At 40.4% G+C, this 21,493-nt stretch overlaps 1 long non-coding RNA gene across 1 annotated transcript; it reads right to left on the bottom strand.

Moving 5' to 3' along the window:
* Positions 1–346: 346 nt before the first annotated feature.
* On the bottom strand, positions 347–19,245 carry LOC123587967. Its single transcript, XR_006707635.1, has 2 exons — positions 19,201–19,245; positions 347–444 (listed from the first exon to the last, which is right to left on the bottom strand). It is a non-coding gene; the product is annotated as an uncharacterized LOC123587967 (long non-coding RNA).
* Positions 19,246–21,493: the final 2,248 nt, after the last annotated feature.

Raw genomic sequence — 21,493 nt, 5'->3', positions numbered from 1 at the left:
AGAACTTGTCTATAGAGTTGCCTTTGTCTTATTTCTTAATTGGCGGTGGTTGCTGCTGAGGGAGCCTAAGGCAAGCTGACAAGGCTCAACCCCCACCCCCTCCCCAGCCTCCCAACCAGGTGGGATATGTGTGATATTCCTCAGGCCCTCCTGACTGCCCAAGAACAAAGGAAAGCTGAAAAACAAATGGTTAACTGATAGCGATCATAGTCCCTCAGGACCCGAGTCTCCATCCATTTACAAATATCTTAGTAAATTACAAGAAAAAGGCACTCTTATCAATAGCACAATCTCCAGAAACCAACAGACTCCATTTCCTGGAACCCCAACATCACCCCTCCATAGGGATGTGAGAAACAAAGGCCGAAGGAAATGGCAGATGGAACTCAATTTCCTTATAACCTGCAGCCCATTGACAAATACTTGAGACTGGCAGAGTAAACCCTTTCTCTAGGAACTCAGTGCTAATGCTTTGCTAGAGGGCAAACAACCCTAGTTTGATAATAGCTAGGCCTCCACTATCCTGGGAGGCTCCTTTAGCATATGAAAATCTCACTGGAAACTTCCCCTGGACTTTACCTCCCCCAACCTCATAGTATATAACCAGTCTCTCCTCAGGGTCCTAGGGCAGCTCTCCCTGCCCACGGGTCCTGTCTCTGTGCTTCAATAAAATCACCTTTTTGCACCAAAGATGTCTTCAAGAATTCGTTCTTGGTCGTCGGCTCTGGACCCCACGAACCCCACTAACATCCCTGAAAACTTGATTAATTGCTTGACAGTGTTTTCCACTTATCCCGAATTCATCGGCTTATTTGAGTTTTACAACTTTTATTTCACTCGTCAATTTATAATTCCTAGAGAAATCGATGGTGAACAAAATTGCCTCCTATCTTTGAAAGATCACAATTATATTTATGATCTTTTCTTACCTGAAGCTTTTAATTAAAATTTTAAAACGGGATTTTTTTTTAATCTGGGAAAACTATTGGCAATGAAGAACATGAAAAAAAAAAAAGAGATAGGAAGGACTGGGGAAGATGTGGTGTGGCTCAGTCCGGGAGATGCTCAGTTTATGAGATACTCCATCTTGGAACACTCACTCCATCCATCCATTTCTCCAACGGGATGGCTTAAGAATGTTTCCAGAAAGTTGGGAGACAAGAAAGAAGGAATGCGGTCTAGGACCACATAGGAGAATTATGAATTGCAGGATGTCAGGCTAGTAACAAAAATGACAGAAACATTTGGTGGAATTGAGACTATACAATTATATTTTGCTTTAATGTGCAGTTGTTTTTCCAAGGTGTTGATCATGGTGGAAAGCAGAGCCAGTAAGGCTTCCGTGTCTTTTCACAATGCTGACAAAACAGCGCCGAGAGCAGTTTCTGGGCTGAAAACAATGCAGAGCTGACGCGAGTGCTGCAATAATAAAGAGAATCAATTGATTAATACAATTTAATAATACATTCATTGCATTAAAAGTGCTGAGATAAGTTTAGCTTCTTTCAATTCGCAAAGGTTGAGAATTAAGGGTGGGGAGGCTAGCTGCTCCTAATAACCAAAACAGCCGTGACCTCTAAACAGGATTGTTTGGAAAATGTTTTTACTCTAAAGGGTTAAACATTTTAAGAGAAATTGGCCTATACCAAAAAAGGTAAATTGATATTTTATCTTGTTTTAAAAGAAAACAAACTAGATATTCAAAAAAATATTTGGTACTTGATAATAATATGAGCTTATAAATGAGGCTCTTTATGTTCTGTCTCAAGAGCAGGAAAACGAATTTGCAGCTTGTACCCGGCTGTTGACCTTCAATAATAAGTATTTAATTGATTCTCATACGTACAACCTAATGAACTATTGCACAAGTATGATGAGACATGGAATCCTGACACCCACATTCCGTCTGTTCCTCAGCAAGAGAAATAGCTAAGTTTTGGGGGTTGTGTGTGTGTGTGTGTGTGTGTGTGTGTGTGTGTTTATTGGTAAGCCAAGAATTACGGAATTCTGAGAGCATTTGGAACTTTCTTGTTTTGTATCTCAATATCCCATGGAAAGATGATTTTCTTTTACAAATATAATGTTCTAGATTCATTTTTTGAAAACTAGATGGCCCATACTATCTTCATAAAATATTTCAACATATAGGCGTAAATAAAACAAAGTCACTAGACAAGTGAAAAGTGTAGTTTATCAGCTGTTGCGTTTGTTTTAGAAAATATCTTATGACTTGTTTGATAGCTTTCCTCTGGGGAATTGTACTTCTGAGTGAATTGTCTAAATTGACCAAATATATATATATATATATATATATATATATATATATATATAGGCATCACTATTCTGAGCAGGTCCTGGGGATCCCTGGTGGTCTTTGAGACACTCTGAGCGTTCACGAAGTCAAAGTTATTTTTATGATAACTGTGAGACGTTAGTTGGTTGCCTTTTCACTCATTCTCTCACATGGGTACAGTGGCCTTTTCCAGAGGCCAGCAACATGTAACATCACAACAGATTGGGTACCGAAGCCAGTAGAAGATTACAGCTTTCTTCTATGAGGCTGATACCCAGCATATTTGCAAAAACTGTAAAACAATGGCAACTTTCTACTTTCTTTGTTTTGGGAAATGTGTTTGTTTGTTTTTTTTTCATAAAATGGTATTTATGTTCATGCACAATTTTTTAATACTACTTTGAAGGGAATGAAGAGCAACTTGCCCAATGTTACACAGCTAGTAAGGGGCAGAGTTAGGATATTAGCTGAGCTACTAGACAGAGGGGCTCCTGTATCCACCCCATAACCACCAGGATCTGCTCCCACAAGAAAAAGAAAGAAAAAAAAAGATGGTGTCATGGTTTATAACATATTCCATTTTATTTCATCTTCTTCCCCTAAAATGTTAGTTACCAATCATTCTGTATTTCGGTTTACTTATCTTGAAAATAATGATACTGACACAACTCAACTCGTAGGTTATTATTAGTATTAAATGAGTTACTCCACGTAAAGTTCTTGCAACAGCACAAATTAAATGGTGCAGAGATGGTCAACATTAGTGTGATTGTGGTCATTCCTTTTGTCTCTTGAAAAAACGATTGATTGGGGCGCCTGGGTGGCGCAGTCAGTTAAGCGTCTGACTTCAGCCAGGTCACGATCTCGCGGTCCGTGAGTTCGAGCCCCGCGTCGGGCTCTGGGCTGATGGCTCAGAGCCTGGAGCCTGTTTCCGATTCTGTGTCTCCCTCTCTCTCTGCCCCTCCCCCGTTCATGCTCTGTCTCTCTCTGTCCCAAAAATAAAATAAAAAAACTTAAAAAAAAAAAAAAAAAAAAAAAAGAAAAAACGATTGATCTGTTTACTTTTTGCTATAAGATTCCTTATTGATGGTGAGCGATGATTACAACGTGTTTTATTTAATGAAACTCTAATCGCCTAATATTTTATAAATATGGTAATTTATATTGTGAAAGGTGAAATCAAATGGGGCCGCTTACGTGGAAGGGCTTCAAAATGGATCCAGGAGGCCACTGAAGAGGTAGGCCTTACGCACGTATGCAAGCAGGTGGAACTATGAACTCTTGAACAGGACCAAAGCGCAAATACCCCAAGGACTCAGCCTGAACACCTGTAATTCGCTTCAGCAAGAGACTTTGTGTAGTGATAGACTTAGCGACTAATTATATGCAGCCAATTAGTTTTCTGTCACCATATCCAATCAAAATTATTTGCAAACATCGTATAAAGGATTCACTTTTGTCTTTAAAAACTTTTGTCTTGAGTTTTTCTCCTGGGAAGGGGGGTTACTATTGGGGTCGCTGCTCAAATCTGAGTTCTCCGAATTGCAATTCTGACACCCCAAATAAATGCTTTTTGTTTGCATTTTAGCTCAGCCTCTTTTCTCAGTTGGCAATATAATTAACTATAATTAATCAAACTAATTAATGACTAGTTTCATCAACGGATATTTTGCCACATGACAGGAAGAATTATGTTAGCTGGACGTGATGATTTTCATGTGAGAAGGAATGATTGGGGCTAGAATAATCTAAATGTTGAACGCCTTTTAGCAAAATAATACTACTCCTTAGAAGATGATAAAAAAGTTACATTGTCGTTTAGTAAAATGTCCAACCTGTATCTGCTTATGGAGTAAGTGAAATAGAATCACATTCTTAAGGGAGCTTAAAACCCTTAAGACTCTTGCTTGACGATGGTTTCAGCCCGGGCAACCCTTTCTAATGGCCATTGCTGCCATGCCAAAGTTGTAGGCGGACGGGACCAGGCCTCAACTGCCCTGTGTGTCACTTGGTCTGTATCCTAGTCCTTCTCTAGTTCCACTAGTATGGGTGAGATGCTCAGGAGAGCGTTTCAGCCACATGTCACACGCGCGTCTGGGAGTGGGGGCGTGAACTCTTGTGGGGATGCAGACAGAGCCCAGCAATAGTGAGTCCATTACCTGTGCCCCTGAACACCTTCCAGACTTCCCTCTGCCTCATTCCTAATAACAGACCTGTCTCACCTTCTACTCGAGGGAAAACCAAGCAAAGCAAATGTCGGCTGGAGGAATTCCGTATGTCTAAAACACCTCAAAGAGTAAACAGAGTGAGGAATTTTACGAAGACTCAATCCAAATAGGGCCCAAGTAGGAAGAGTAGTGTTTTGTGTGGAGGGCCCAGTCTGTGGTCTTCTCCAAATGGGGTGATTGATGCATGGCCACCCCTCCTAATCGCAGACGGGGCAGCAGATCAAATGAGGGAAGACAGTGACAGATATAAGAAGAGAAGAAAGTGATCCGATAAGCTCTCCTGCTCCCCATCCTCATCACCCACAGACATCAGAGCCACCATTATGGCTCAGGTCATCACGAAGCTGAAGCCGCTCCGCTCAGCCCTGTTGAGCTGGCGCAGATGTCCAGTGAGGTGCGTTTCCAGAACTTTTCAGAGACTTGTGACTTCCTTTTTTGCTGCTTCAAATTATTTTGACATCCTAGAAAATGACTTTTAAAAAAGGTCATGAGCTATCTCTCACAGCCGATGCAACCGTTCATTATCTTGGTTTCGGTAAGAGTTTTACCAGTGGATTCGTTAAGTCAAAGCCTATCAAGATGTTTATGTAGGAACAGTCCTGTCCATTACTCTGAATAACACAGCTGAAAATGATTAAACTGGGACTATCTCAGAAAAAAAAGAAAGAAAAAGAAAACGAGAAAATGATATCTGGAATGACCAGGCATCTGCAGATATTTGTTCACATTTTTCCATGTTTCCTTTAAATACATTTTTAGTACAATGGAGTAGTAGCTTTGAGAATTGGAATTTTGCATAGGTTGGAAATAATACAACACAGCTAAAACTCGATCTCCCTAGATCCTTTCTTCTCCCATCTTGCATAATGGTAATCACTCCCAAAGCTGCTATCTATTATTCCAGGATATATTTTGTAATATTGTTACATATAAATATATCCATTTACCACATGATATATTTTACTAAATCACAGATTACAGACCTATTTCTTCATTCATTTAGTCAACATATACATATTGTATGTCTCCTTTGTCTCAGGCATTGTTCTAAGTAATTGGTATAAACCAACATACAAACCAGAGAAGAATTTCCCACTCTCGTGAAATTTACCTTCAAAGGATGGTAACGTATAATAATATAGGTTGATTGAGGTCCATACAACTGGGAACTTTATAAGAACAAAACCTGTTTTAGTCACCAAATTAAAGCAGGCTATAAAGCGGTCACTGGTAATAGGAGCGGAAAGGAGGCCTACTGGGAAAATTCAGATTAAGGGTGTTGCCTTCCCATTCCAACCCATTGTTTTAATTACCCAGGCAGGAACAAGTTTAACTCTGAGACAGAGAAAACTGAGCTCAGAAACCAAGTTTAAGGCCTGAGTGATGAAGTCTAGGAAAGATCTTTTGTTATAATTTATTGCAGCTGAAACTGGCTGAAATCAATCAGACCAGAGCCTGCAAAATTCTTGAAAGAATTTTGCCGAAGCAGCTCCAAGCCTGATTTGCAACTTCTTGCGGCTCTTAATCCCTACAAATAATCCCCAAGTCCCTAAACCCGAACCAGGAGGACTCAAAGGCTATCGGGTCCCCAAAACAACATCACTGGGAGTGCCCTTGGACGCTGTGGGCTAAACAAAGTGATGGGCAAAGAAGAATCAGCTGGTGTGCCCAGCCAGAACCACAGGCGGCAATAACAAAGGGACTTTGACGAAGGGCACAGATGGGCTAATGGGGCAGGGAGTCTTTCAGACATCAGTCCAACGAGATTTGACAGATGCTGTAGACTGATGTGTGAGCTGCATATTCCTTCTTCTGGAAGGTGGTTTTCATTATGGCTGTCCTGGCTTTCTGCCACCATCTATCAGGTGTTTGAAGGGCAAAATGACTTGTCCTTTAGAACACAGGTTGTGAGACCAGGAGAAGCCACATCCACACTTGATGAAAAGAATTGCACGGCACCCTGCGATGAGAGTGGAGACAGGACCTCTTCGAAGGCTAGATCATAAAAAAAAAGATTTGGGGAAAAGGAAAGCCAACAACCGCACGTGCAACATTGCAGAGGAAGGAAGACGTCGGTTTCTTTGAGGAATGAGAAAATATCCAGCGGTGGCTGGAGCCTAGGGAACAATGTGGAGAGGAGAAAGCTGTGTCAACAGAGGGAGGCATTCACGCTCTAGGAAGGGAGTCTCAGTTCCAGGGAACTTTCCCGGGACAATGTCTACATGTCGCCGTGTGGGGAACTGTTGGTCCGGGGCAGGAGCCGAGGCAAGGAGATCCCTTGCAAAGGGAACAGCACAACAGTCCTTGAGAAGGAACATAGTAGGTTTGACTGTGGGGGTAGCAGAGAAAATAGAAAGAAACGAGGTAAACTTCACACTGGGTCGACTCTGAGGGATGTGGGAAAGAAGGGAAAAATTCACGTTTCGGGTTTGAGCTGAATGGTGCCGACACGTTGAGATGGGGGTGCCTGAGGCAGAAGGGGGGCACGGGGATTGAGAGGAGCAGACACACCCCGCGTTCTGTTTTGGATAGATTAAATGTGAGATCTCCTTTTTTACACTGATGTGGAAATGCCAAGTAGATATTTTGGGAATATTTAGCACATAGGCTCATAGTCTTTAAAGCCAGGCAGCTTGATGCTATCACTTGCATTAAAAAAAAATTAGAAAGAAAGAAAGAAAAAGTAGAAAAGAGGAACACATCATGACAAAGTGGAGGATATTCTAATAGTTAGAGTCTGATTAGACCGGTTTGATGAATGTTTCCAAAGAGACCAAAAGGAGTGCATTGGCGAAAATTCAAAAGGAAAAGAAATACAGGCAAAGGCTTCTCTCAGAAGGAAAAGCATTTCAAGAAGGAGGAACGGGTCAAGCAGAAGATGCTGAGTCTGAATGGAGAGATGTGTCAAGTACCAAGGGCCCGCGGAGTGGGCGGCTGGAGCCTGTGCATCTGGTAACAGGGTTGTCTGTGAAACACAAAGGTCAGGAACCGGATCCGAGAGGCGTTGGGGGAGAGAACAGAACGCAGGAAACGGATACAGCCTGTGTGGACAAACGTTCCCGTAAGGGGAGCCGAGAAATGGGTTAGTAGTTGAGGGCGATGTGGGGTGACAGGCAGTTTTAATACAGTCCATGTTAGAGCATGTTTCATCCGCAGATAGTAAAGCTCCAAGAGAAAGAAAAGAATGGTGGCAACGTTGTTCTGGAGAAAGGAGGATAGGATGGAATTCGGATGTCAGAAGCAGCGGTTTGCTGAAGATGAGAGCCGCAGTTCTATCATAGCAGCAGAGAGGAAAATCCTGAGACACAGACACTGAGGCAGGTAGGATGTTGGGTTTGGGCATCCGGGAGAAGGGCTTCCCTATCCTTGGAGCACATCGACTTTAGATGGCATTTATGTCATCCTTTCCTTGAGCTTTATAGACATTTTGCTACTGAAGACGCACGTGAGCTTGTGCAACACGCGCGCGCACACACGCGCACACACACACACACACACACACACTCATCAGTATTCACTGCCGCTAAGCTTTTGATTGATCTCCTTCACGTTCTGTAATTGCCTTGGCCACAATAGATTGATTATTTTTATTACAAAGGATCGCACATATCTCTCTAGGGGAAAAATAACAGAAACCCAAGAAAGTGAAAAAAAGTCCGGACATGCCCTGGGTAATAGAGTATGCAGTACTCATGAAACACATTTTAGGGGGGGGGAAAGGTATATTTTAAGTTAACTGAAAAAAAATTGTAAGGTTTTAAGGATGTACCTATTATTATTGAAAATTTACCTATTTTTAATGGAAACAGTATTTTATACTGCAGACGGCTTGATATTTTACATGTCACTCAAGCAATGTTATATGTCCTCACAGGGGTCTTTGCGTAAGGGATGCCACGCAAGAGCCTGAGCATCAAAGCGTTTACCTCATGGTCAGCTGATGTTTGAGCATTGCCTCAGTTACACACACACACACACACACACACACACACACACACACGGAAGACCAAAGAGCAACATTCAGTATGGTCGTGGTCAGACTTGACTGCCCCAGTTTGCAGATTCCAAATCTCTCAAAGGGAGAAAATTCTCCACTTGCCTTTCCAGTTTGGAATCTGGTGAGTTCTTTCACAGCTGCTTACCTCTCTGGAAGCCTCACTGGTGAATGTGCGCTGAATCATTGAGTCAAATAATTAGTCTGAACATTAACATAAAGCATTCCACTCTTCTTTCGCTTTTTCTTTTTCTTTTTTTTTTTTTTAATTAACTGAAATTGTTAAATAAACAAAGCCATGTATCAGGCTTTTTTTTTTTTTTCCAGTGCCTCGGGGCACTGAAGGATTTGGTTCCCTGTGAGAAAGGAAAACAATAGTCAAGAACAATGCAAGTCTTGAAAAAAATTGAGTGATGTGGATTGGAATAACAGCCGTTTAACAATATCGAAAGGCTTATGAAACCCTTCTTCATAGCAGTTCAAGATCCCCCTCCCCCCCCCAAAAAAGTTATAAAATGCAGTGGGATTGAATAGGAATAAATCCAAGACATGATATTATGAATTATGTAGGTGCATCTGGGTGCCTCCCCACCTGTCAGCAGTCACTTCTGTGCATTTCATGTATGTTTTCTTTACAGATTTGCAGAAAATTTGTGTCCGCATATGTTCTCATTAAGGGGAGACGTTTGAAATCTTAGCCTGAATCATGTGTAAACATTTGAATTTTGTGGTCTTGGTTTACAGTATAAGAACAATTTATCACTTATTGCAAGACTAACTGGCCTGAGAACAGCATCCATTTCTTGATGTAGAAACATGCCTTTGGGTGTTTACATGGTGGTGTTGGAAAACCAGCACTGGCATGGAGGAAGATGTCAAAGAACCCCAAATTCTCTAAAACTATTTATGGATTTCACAACCCTTGATGTAAGTTCTATCTTTTTCCTCTTGGCTATGTGGGTCATGAAGGCGGGTGTTCTGTTGCCAGGATTGAAAAGGATATGTGACAGGGTAACTACTCTTTTAGGCTGGTTTGGGGAACCAATCATTTCCTTTAACAAGATTTCCATAGAACAATACAACCGAAGTGGTAAATAAAAAGTAACATGGGGTTTAAATCACCATCTAGAGCTAAATGTGGATTGCGTTGACTGGAGGTGGTCTACAGGTATTTCATTTTGAGGAAGTTCTAGGCAAAGAGACTTATATACCTCTCTCCAGACCAGCCGCATACACAGACCCCAACTTGGGACAACGTCAGGGCACTGTCTTGTCTTTTGGGGCCCAATGTGGCATGGACACAGGACAGTCCTCCTGAAGAGTTTTAGACCTGAGAAGGAGGATGTGCTTCATAGGAATGGAATATGAATTGTGTATGCGGACACTCTGCTTTTGTGTGTGTGTGTGCTGTTGTTTGCAACCATTTTATTGAAGTATAATTAATATACCAGAAAAGTTACATATTTAATGTGTCCAATTTGACTGCTTTGGACACATGTACACCCTCGTGAAATCATCTCTATCAAGGTAATAGACCTATCCATCACTGCTAAAAGCTTCCTTGTGTCTTTGAGGGGTTTTTTGTTTGCCTATTGGTTTTTGTGGTGAAAACACTTAACGTGAGATCTACCGCCTTTGCAAAATTGTAAGTCCACAACACAGTACTTTTCACTGAATGCGATATGCTACACAGCACAGCTCTAAAAGTAATCCATTTTGTATAACTGAAACTTTACACCCACTGAATAACAACTCATTTCTCCTACTCTTCACCTTGTAATGACCACCATTTTATTCTTGGCTTCCGTGAATTTGACTCTCTTACGTACCTCATATAAATGGAGTCGTGTGGTATTCATCGTCCTGTGACCGACTTGTTTCATTTAGCAAATGTCCTCCAGGTTCATCCGTGTTTTCACAAACAGCAGAATGTTCTTACCGTCCCACGCTGAGTAATATTCCATTGTGGGTATACACCACATTTCCCTTCTCTATTCACCTGTCGGTGAGCATTTGGGTTCATTATAACATGGCCATTGTGAATAATGCTGCAGTGAACACAGGAGTGGAGGTAACCCTTTAAGATCCTGATTTCAATTCTTTGGGGTATATACCCAGAAGTGGAACTGCCGGATCATACGGTTGTTGTGCTTTGAATGTTTTGAGGAACCTCCAGACTGCGGTGTTTCCATTGTGACGCCATTTTACATTCCTACCAGCAATATAGGAGTCCGATTTCTCCACATCCTCACCGAGGCTTTTTATCTTTTGTCTTCTTGATGGTAAGCCATTCTAACTGCTGTGAGGGGATACATCATTGTGGTTTAGATTTGCATTTCTCTGATGAGTAGTGATGCTGATGATCTTTACAGAGAACTGTTGGACATTTGTGTCTTTTCTTTGGAGAAGTGTCTGTTCAAGTGCTTTGCCCGTTGGTTACTTGGATTATTTGGTTTCTCAATTTCTTTTTTTTTTTTTTTTGCTACTGAGTTGTAAGTGTTCCTTATATATTTTGAATGTTAACCCTTTATCTGACATTTGACTTGCAAATATTCTCCCCCATTCTGTGTGTTGCTTTTTCATTTTGTTGTTTCTTTTTCTGTGCACAAGCTCTTTAGTTTGAAGTAGTCCCACTTGTCTAGATTTGCTTCTGTTGTTTGCACTTTTGGTGCCTTACCCAAGAGATCACTGGTGAGACCGAGGTCAAGAAACCTTTTCTCTATATTTTCTCCCAGGATTTTTACAGTTCCAAGTCTTTTTTATATTTAAATCTCTCATCCATCCACTCTGCTTTAATTTTTTTTGTTTGTTTTTAATGTTTACTTAACTTATTTTTGAGAGACAGAGTGAGAGCGGGGGAGGGGCAGAGAGAGAGGGAGACACAGAATCCGAAGCAGGCTCCGTGCTGACAGCCCAGAGCCTGACATGGGGCTCGAACTCACGAACTGTGAGATCATGACCTGAGCCAAAGTGGGATGCTTAACTGACTGAGCCACCCGGGCGCCCCTTTCCGCTCTGCTTTAAAACCAAAACACTGCATGGTTTTAGTCTAGGAGTGGGAGAACAACTTTTCAATAAGGAATAGCCTGGCTAAGTGTGAGTTTTATTTTATATATATATATACCTATATATATATATATATACCTATATATATATATATATATATATAGATATATATCTATATATCTATATATATATATATTTTTAATTCTGAAACTCTTACGATAGTGCCAATCTTGCATATTTTCAAAAGGACATCTTTAAGTGTTTTAAACTTAGTGAATTCCTTATGAATTACAATGAGGAGAAAATTACATTGTAAAGAATCCCTATTGCTGTAGGAGAAATGCAATTTCTTTGGGCTCAGCAGATATCAACACTTCAATTGTAATCTTTATAGACAAAGATAGACTAAGGAAGATGGATAGGTTTTGAGAAGACACTGAAGAAAGTCTTATCCGAGAATCACACTTATGAAGAATAATAAAAAAATAGAGCTGCTCAGCCTAGATAAGAAATGAAAAAACATACAATTTTTAGGTTATGAAATATAATTATATATTTGTTAATAACAGTTTTAACATTATTGATAGTATTTGAGGGAATAAGAGAAAATTAGCTTAAATCAAAGTCTAAAGACTGCAGAAAATGAACTTCATTAAACATTAGAAGGGTTTTTAAAGTGTTCCTTTAGACATCTTTAAAAACCTTACAATTCATGCCTGGAATAATTAAAAATATATTTATACAGAAAGACGCGAGCAGAGAGAAGCAGAATCGTTCCTATTTTTCATAAAAATGTTTCCACATAAATCAGAACTTTCAGTGGCTAACTAGATACATAACAAATCATATACACATATAAGATATGTTTATACAAATAGTGTGTGTATGTATACATAATAAATACACATATGTTTATATATGTTGTATGTCTGTGGATAATTACTTTAATTTGATAAAAATCTAAGACTGAGCTCACCCAGAAGTGTAACCCAGTTCTATGACTTGCCCCAGGACCCAGAAAAACAGAACTTGACTTATGGAGAAATGAAAATAAATTTGAGCCTAACTTGCAATGGTTGCATTTCCAAAGAGGGATCATGATAGAAGAACAGGTCTTATGGCATGAGAGACAGAGAGAGAAAGAGAGAGAGAGGAAAAGAAATCAACCTGAAGCCTAACCACTGGAACGTTGTAGATAAAGCACTTGTAAGCAATCCATGGTGTGAAGGTGGGGATACTGCATTTTTGTGTTTATGGAATTCAACTATATCCTCCCCAAGATGAACGAAGGTACTCCTTGTTTAAATACCAATCTGCTGACAACTTTCAAATTTAGAAGTCAGTGCAAGTTATTTGTCTGAACATCAGACTATTATATCCAAGGGCATGCTGAAACTCCCCACTTGGATATCAAATCTTTGTCTTAAATTTAACATGTCAAAACCCAACACCACTCCTCACACATATGTCAACCCTCCCTCTTCTGCCTTCTCAGGAAGACTCCTTCCTTCTTTGCCGTGGCTCAGACCAGCTTTGTGGAGTTATCGTTTAAGCCTCTCTTTCTTTCCTATCCCCAATCCAGTCATCAAAAAGAAAAAACAAATTCTATTAACTATGTTTAAAAAATATTTCCAGATGCTTACGAATTATATAACTATTACATCAGCTTAAGTCGGTGGGTCTCAAACTTTTGCCTTGTGATTTGCTGTCCTTTACAGTGTAAAGTATTACAGTGATTCAGGAGGGTTTTGCATTTATTGATATTGGGAAAATAGAAATTCTTTTTTTTTTTTTCAACGTTTATTTATTTTTGGGACAGAGAGAGACAGAGCATGACCGGGGGAGGGGCAGAGAGAGAGGGAGACACAGAATCGGAAACAGGCTCCAGGCTCTGAGCCATCAGCCCAGAGCCCGACGTGGGGCTCGAACTCGCGGACCGCGAGATCGTGACCTGGCTGAAGTCGGACGCTTAACCGACTGCGCCACCCAGGCGCCCCGGGAAAATAGAAATTCTAACCATATGTGTTTAGTGACTCATTTTAATTTGACAATACACTGTTTCCAGAATATGCAAAGAACTCTTGCAATAACGATGACAGGCATGTCAGGTGGCCTGACGCTTCATAAAAGAAGATCCACAAGGATCCAAGAAACATGTGTAAAGGTGTGCAACGTATGGAATAATCAGAGAAATGAAAACCAAACCCACAGTCAGGCACCTCTAGAAACCAACAAAAATGGGAAAGCAAAAAAGGCACACATACCCAGGATCAGTGAGGATATGCAGCCCGCATGGGAGCCCGCGTATTACTTGGAGCCCGCATATATTGCTAGTGGAAATGAGAGCCTATAGTAATACGATTTTTCACGCGTGGGAGCCATAAGAGTGAACCTCTCAAGACTTCCAGTGACAGGGAGCGAAGTTGGCCAACTGCCTCCTTACTGTGCATTCATTTCCACCACTGTGTTTGTGCCACAGCTGCTCCCAGCCGGTGACAGAGCCTGGCAGGGTTACCAGGCATACCCATCCCCAGCAGACTGGCCGGGAACTCACCAATGGCTTGGTTAAGCATTTGGGCTGTGCCAAATCATATCACCTCTCTCCTTCACTTTGGTGCAATCTTCTGTTGCGTTCAGATGTCTCTCAAGCTCTCTCCCTGTTGCTTTTCTGCCTCTTTTCCTTCACACAGGTAATGTACCCAGTACTAGCACTGCCTATTTAACACCATTTGGGGGTTCCTTTCTTAGAGAACCACCGGGATGCATCCTCTGCCCCCCCCAGTCCCACTTTTAACTACTTACCCAAGAGAAAAGAGGAAACAAAATATACGTCCACGGAAAAGCTTCCATATGAATGTTACATCAACATTATTCACAAGATAAAAAACAGAAAAAAAATTAAACGACCACCAATTGGTGAATTTATAAGCAAATTATTAGAATCTCATAATACAGAATACCAATTAGCAATGAAATGGAACATATTAATATATGAAACCACAAGTGAATAAAGTAGCTGAACACAAAAGACTCCATATTCTCTGATTCCAGTTTTATGAAATTCTGAAAGAGGAAAAACTGTTTTGATAGAAAGAGATCAGTGATTTCTCAGGGCCAGAGAGCAGGGAAGGAGAACGACCAATGCAGAGGGGAAGGAAAAGAATTTTTAGGGATCTGGCACTGTTGGTTGGGTGATGGGTTCATAACTATATATACTTACTAAATTTATGAAACTATATTAAAATATGAGAATTTTGTATAAATGATAAATTACAGCTCAAAGTAACACAAAGAAAACTAACATATGTAAGTTTCTACGTAATAAATACATAACACTTATATTTATTTTTTTAAAATTTTTTTTTCAACGTTTATTATTTATTTTTGGGACAGAGAGAGACAGAGCATGAACGGGGGAGGGGCAGAGAGAGAGGGAGACACAGAATCGGAAACAGGCTCCAGGCTCTGAGCCATCAGCCCAGAGCCCGACGCGGGGCTCGAACTCACGGACCGCGAGATCGTGACCTGGCTGAAGTCGGACGCTTAACCGACTGCGCCACCCAGGCGCCCCCATAACACTTATATTTAATTACATACTTTTTTGTTTATAAAATAACGCATACAATCTTCTGCTCTCTGTCATAATCGTTACTCTAAATAAAACAAATATGCCATGTCTTTTCACTGGAAGACTCATGTTTTTCACAAAGGTGCTAAAATAAATCAATGGTGTTAAACTGATGTGGACAGATCAAAGTGTGAGTATTTTTGTCTATCATGAATTAAGCATAATTTACCCCAGTTATATAAGATGACATTCAGCTTCTGTTATAGGGGAACTTGCCATCCTAAGAAATTTTCTACCGTATAAAAACAGCTTTATTTTTATTGTTCTTGGTATCAGATATGAAAGCATTTTATTCTCCATTTCACAGATTGTTTTTATTGAAAATTGTTTTAACAGAAAATTTAAGTAATTTAGGAAAGGGGAATCACTGACTATGACACAAAATGTATCCAGAGCAGGTAGAAGGAGACACTTGAAGTCGGCCCAGATTCCGAAGAACAGGAAGTCTAAATGTCATGAAGCTCTTGGAATAATTGATGACACGAACACTTTGGCTAAATCACAGGTCTTAGTTTAGACTCCTGTAACCAGATACCATAGACCTGGCGGCTTAAACAATGAACATTTATTTTTCATGGTTCTGGAGGCTCAGAAGTCCAAGATCAAGGTGCTGACAGCTACGTGTGGGGAGAACTGGGTTCCAGTTTGCAGGCAGCCATCTTCTGGTCGTGTCCTTACATGGCGGAGACAGAGGGCAAGCTCACTTCCTCTTCCTATGAGGACACAGTCCCCTTGTGGGGGCTCCACCCTCATGGCGTGACTGACTCTCAACGGCCTCATCTCCTGAAACCATTACATTAGGCCTTCACCATACACATTTGGGAAGGGACGCACACCTTCAGCCCATAGCGCTGTGATAACGCCTTCTGTGATGCTGTTTGGCAGGAATCAAACCAGCTCATGTGTCGACAGTGCTAAGGTGTTTGCAAATTCTGAAATATTTTTCTTATTATTGATTCTCACCCGCTGTCAGCACATTCTGTGGACATGCAGACTGAAATCATGGCTGTCAAAGTGCACGTTTTTTTGTTTTTTTTTTTTTAATTTTTTTTTTCAACGTTTTTTTTTATTTATTTTTGGGACAGAGAGAGACAGAGCATGAACGGGGGAGGGGCAGAGAGAGAGGGAGACACAGAATCGGAAACAGGCTCCAGGCTCTGAGCCATCAGCCCAGAGCCCGACGCGGGGCTCGAACTCACGGACCGCGAGATCGTGACCTGGCTGAAGTCGGACGCTTAACCAACTGCGCCACCCAGGCGCCCCCAAAGTGCACGTTTTACCCAATGCTCACATTCCCTTTACATTTTGCCCAGGTTCCACTTACGTGATTCAACAGGGAGGGACTGATTTCGTATTGTCATCATTGGACTGTAGGTTACTTGATATATTGGCTTATAGGCCAATCTTACTTTTTGAGCATTTCCCTGAAATCTTAAGAATGTAAGTTAAAGCATTTCTTTAAGCCTTTAAAAAAAATACAAGCTGTAATTAATTCCTTTAAATAGGGTTTGGTGCTTCCCAGAAAATAACAGAAAATTCAACAACAGGAGAAATGTTACCCAGAACATAGAATTTCTTTCTTCAAAGTATTTGCAAATAGTCTGATATATTTTAAGTAGGCAGTTAACAACAAATCAAGTTATTTTTGGTAGCTGAAATTTTTTAAGTTTTTTTTTTTTTTGTATGTCCCAGCACAAGATTCACATAAAAAGACCTATTGAAAAATAATTCAATTATTTCAAAATTACTATAGTATACTATTATAGCCAAGTATAAGTAAGTACTAAATAGCACAAGGATTTTTTTTTTTTTTTGCTTATTGGTATTAATTCAAGATACATTTAAGAAGACTGTCAAACTTTAGTGAAATAAAGACTCACTGCCATTTTATAACTAAGATGTTACAAAATAATATCAAATCTGATATTTTCCCCCTCATATCAGAAACTATTGAGATTTTTTTCCCCCAACACCTAAAAAACTTTGTAGACCATATTGATCCTTGTCTCTTAAGTTAAAGCCATTAGTGACGATTTTTGCTTTACCTCATTTTGCCTGTGTAATTTCCTACAAAATAACTCAGATACAGGAAGCTGAATAAAGAAAGACAAAATAGGGATGCCTGGGTGGTGCAGTTGGTTAAGTGTCCAACTCTTGATGTGGGCTCAGGTCATGATCTCACAGTTCATGAGTTCAAGCCCCATATCGGGTTCTTCAATGATAGTATGGAGCCTGCTTGGGATTCTGTCTCTCCTTCTCTCTGCCCTTGCCCTGCTTGTGCCCTCTCTCTCAAAATGAATAAATAAACTTAAAAAAATTAAAAAAAAGACAAAAATAAAATAATAGTTTGTTATTGTCTGTGTCTGTGTCTTTGCCCATTGAGCAATGACACGATCCCTGGAACACCTGGGCCTCCAGTGAATATTTCGTAAAGTGATGAATGAATGGAGGCCGACATTAGGAATCTGATTTAGGTCTGAATGAACAACAGTGTTCTCAAAATATTCTGAGCTTCTTCAGCCTCTGCTCTCACCTGCACCTAAGTTGACCGACAGACTAAATTCAATATTATCAAAACTTAACCTGTTCTACGCTGTGTATTTCACATATGTAAGTAGAAAACTTTGGTAAGAGTGGAGTGGTCACAAAGTGAGCAGTGCCGAGAAACCATTGTTTACGTTTAAGATGACAAATCTAAATAAAACAGTTTTCCAGGACTATCCATTCTATAAAAAGCTCCAGGGATTACTACTCCCAGAAAGAAGAGCGACAAAGAGGTGGTGTCGTACGCTGGAAGGTCAAGAGCACTTTATGCAGATTCTTGGGGGACCTGGTCAACGGGAAGGATAGGATGAAAAGCACACATTTGTTTTGGTTGGAAATCATTTTAAAGTTCATGTCACTTAATAATACAGTTTATTTACTATTAGCGCTCATAATAATATTAGCATTCATAAACACCAAGTTGGTATTTTGGTGTTGAGTGGTGACATTAAAACACACGCATCACATGCAAATTGAGACAAATATACACAGATACTGTTCTCCTGGAGACCTTCTAAAACCTCAATGTAACCTAAAGAAATTTTTACAGAATCCACTAACATGTGGAAGAAACCTCGGAAATTTACTAAGAAGCACAACATCTGAGGGTCAATGGCCAGAAGGTGTCAGTTATTGTAACAGAGTGTTGTCTAGAGTTAATTTTTGAATGTGTCTTTTTATTCCTATTCAAGAAGCAAGGAAGTGACAGCAGCCTTGCTCTGAATTCAGCCAGTGGCTTCAAATAGAAATGGTTGTGGCACGATTCGAGTGATTTTCCGTCAAACAATCAGCTTCGGGGTTAATGTTCAGCGTGAATACTTTCTGACGTCACATCTCCTTCTCCCTGTTCTTAATGAATCATGCCACACGGTGTTTTGTTAGAATGAAATAAATTATAGGCTGTGGCTTCTGGCCAACAAAAAATTGCCTTTACTTATTTTAAGACCCCATCATTAGTACATCCTTCTGGATGTTATTTATCTACCGCCCACTACTGAGCCCTTAATCACAGCATTTTTACTTTTCCCCTTTCTTGGAATGAGACAAAAAAAAAAAAAAATAAGTCAATTCAAGGTTTACAAAGAATGCTTTCCTGTCATGAGGCATTTACCACTGTCTTTTTCCAGGCGTATTTTGTTATCACTGTGTCACACCAACAGAATGGTTCCCATTTCATTTTCGGTCACTATGTGCCAAGTTCCATTGTGTATTTGTCTGCTCAGAGCACAAGAAGCATGGTATTTCGACTACGAGTTTAAGTCCAAGGGTGAGGAAAGCATTTCGACCCCACTGCCAGATCTTCTCTAGGACAAGGTGATGACGATTTTGCGTTTGTCTTTGTTGGAGAGATGTGGGAAGAGTTGGCTAGGCCAGTGCTCCCTGGATCCTGGGAATGTGTGCTCCTTTTTGATGTGGGAAACAAAGGCAGAAGGAAATGGCAGATAAAATTAAATTTCCTTGTAACCTGCAGCCCATTGACAGATACTTGAGGCTGGCAGAGTAGAACATTTCTCCAGAACTCCCTATTGTCTTAATGTTAATGCTTTGCTAGAAGGAAAAAGAACCTGAGCTTGACAATAGCCAGGCCTCCGGTTTCCTGTGAATCTTCTTTGGCATATGAAAATCCCTTTGAAGACTTGCCCTTGATGTTACCTCCCCCAACTCCACAGTGTATAATCAGTCTCTGTTCAAGGTCCAGGGTAGCTCTTCCTGCCCACGGGTGAAGTCCTCATGCTTTAATAATATCACCTTTTTGCACCGAAGAAGGCTTAAGAATTCTTTCTTGACCATTGGCTCTGGACCCCACCATGACTCCCCAAACCCCATCACTCTTGACTATAGGGTCCAAAGGACCAATGGCAACCAGCGTGTAGCACACGAAGCTAACTCAAACAACAATAAGCAAGCCTCCCATTATCCATTCCTTTATGTAAAAACCCTTTCCACACTTGGCCTCATGTACACAAAGGCATGTCTGTGAAATGTATGGTTGGTTTCACCCTGAGCTACATTTAACAATGTTCCCAATTGTCTTAATCTCTTAATTTCTCTTCCCTGTCCCTTCCTCTCTTTTGTGGTTGCCTCCTGCCTGCTTGAATATTTGATTTGTTGGCCTTTTCCAATTAGTCTTTCATGCAGAAACTCTTGCCTGTTCAAGTGAGGTTTATCTTGCCTTTGGCATTAGTCTGACTTCCATGGTTACCTTTGCAGTGAGTGTGGAATGATAAAAATGGCTTTACAAGAATAATATTTTATATTTCTGTAGCTCCTTTGGGTGTTTTCAAATGCTTTTAAAATGGAACAGACCATTATAGTCTCAATGCCACCCTCTGAGGTAATTCCTTGACCTCTGGAGAGTGGATTTGTCAATGAAATAAACAACAAACAAGATGACAATGGCCTTATTTTAAATATTGTTATTACCTAAGAAGTGTTCTTTTGTTAAACACAAATGGCCGTGGGCAGGAGAGGGGATTTAACACAAGTGCTCTGTGGTAATCTTGCCTTAGACAAATTTGACTTCTCACTGCCCTTTGTGTTGCATCATAGGACAACACACCCTTGCCTGAAATGATCTATTGCCTTGTTACAAAAATGGTGGTCTGAAAGCTGGGTTGATTTTTGTGAATTAATAAATCGATGAGACACTAAGAAGATTAGATTATAGTTCCAGAAAAGGTGACCTTGGGGCAAGAGGTGGCCAGAACTGTCATGAACGCTCGAGAAAACATACATAAATGCAAGACAGTGATGTTAAAAATGTTAAAGAGGGGCACAAAATATAGTCCCAGGAAACTGTGCATTGTCTATGATGTGGGGAACGAAGGCAAAAGAAAAAAATTATATTTCCTTACAACTTACAGCTCATTGACAAGTATTTGAGACAGGCGGTGACCTTCCTCTAGGAACTCAATGGCCTCCAACGTTAATACTTTGCTACGGGAAAAAGGCAATCTTAGCTTAACGTTATCCTGACCTCCAGGATCCTGGAAGTATCCTTTAACATATGAAAATTCCCTTGGAAACTTCCTTTATCTCTACCCCCCTCCTCCAAATATATGTCCCACTGACAGACATCTGAAGAGTCTCATGACTGAGGTTTTATTAGACAGTAATAAATGACCTTTTCCTAACAACAGCTAGCCCTTCAAGGTCCCGGAAATCTTGCTTACAAGTTCCTTAGAGACTTACGCTGTCCCTACCCCACTCCCAACCTGAAGGTATATAATCAGCCACTCTTCACAAACCCAGTGCTGCTCTTTCTGCCCACGGGTCCTGTGCCTGTGCTTTAATAAAACCACAATTTTATACCGAAGACATCTCAAGGATTCTTTCTTGACCATTCGCTCCTGAACCCCAACATTTCCACATCAGTCTATGCATTGCTTGTGTATTTCTTTTAAACCCATAAGGTTGTTTCTTCTAATTTTCCTCTCCTATTTTGGGCACTCCCTCTCCTGCACCTTCTTTAAGATGAACAAGGTATGGATAAAAGGCATGTTAATCAATATTTGTTTCTTGATATGAAATCATACTAGGCAGCTTCAGTTGTCTTATTTTATTTTATTTTATTTTATTTTATTTTATCGAAAGTATCATTGCCACTTATCTGCAACTATAAACCTAATGTGATAGGCCAATACTATGGATAATTGAGGGTAAACTCCAAGGGGAAAATCATGTAAACATAAATGAATACATGAACCACCAATGTTAGGTATTCAGAAAGTAAGAACAGAATGATCCTTATGGGGGGGAGACATAAAAAGCATTTGGCAAAAATTAGATGACAGGATGAA

Source organism: Leopardus geoffroyi, chromosome D3, assembly GCF_018350155.1.
Source record: "Leopardus geoffroyi isolate Oge1 chromosome D3, O.geoffroyi_Oge1_pat1.0, whole genome shotgun sequence".
Classification (NCBI taxonomy): domain Eukaryota; kingdom Metazoa; phylum Chordata; class Mammalia; order Carnivora; family Felidae; genus Leopardus; species Leopardus geoffroyi.
The sequence above is the reverse complement of the archived record's forward strand: the minus strand, read 5'-3'. Positions and strand labels throughout refer to the sequence as shown.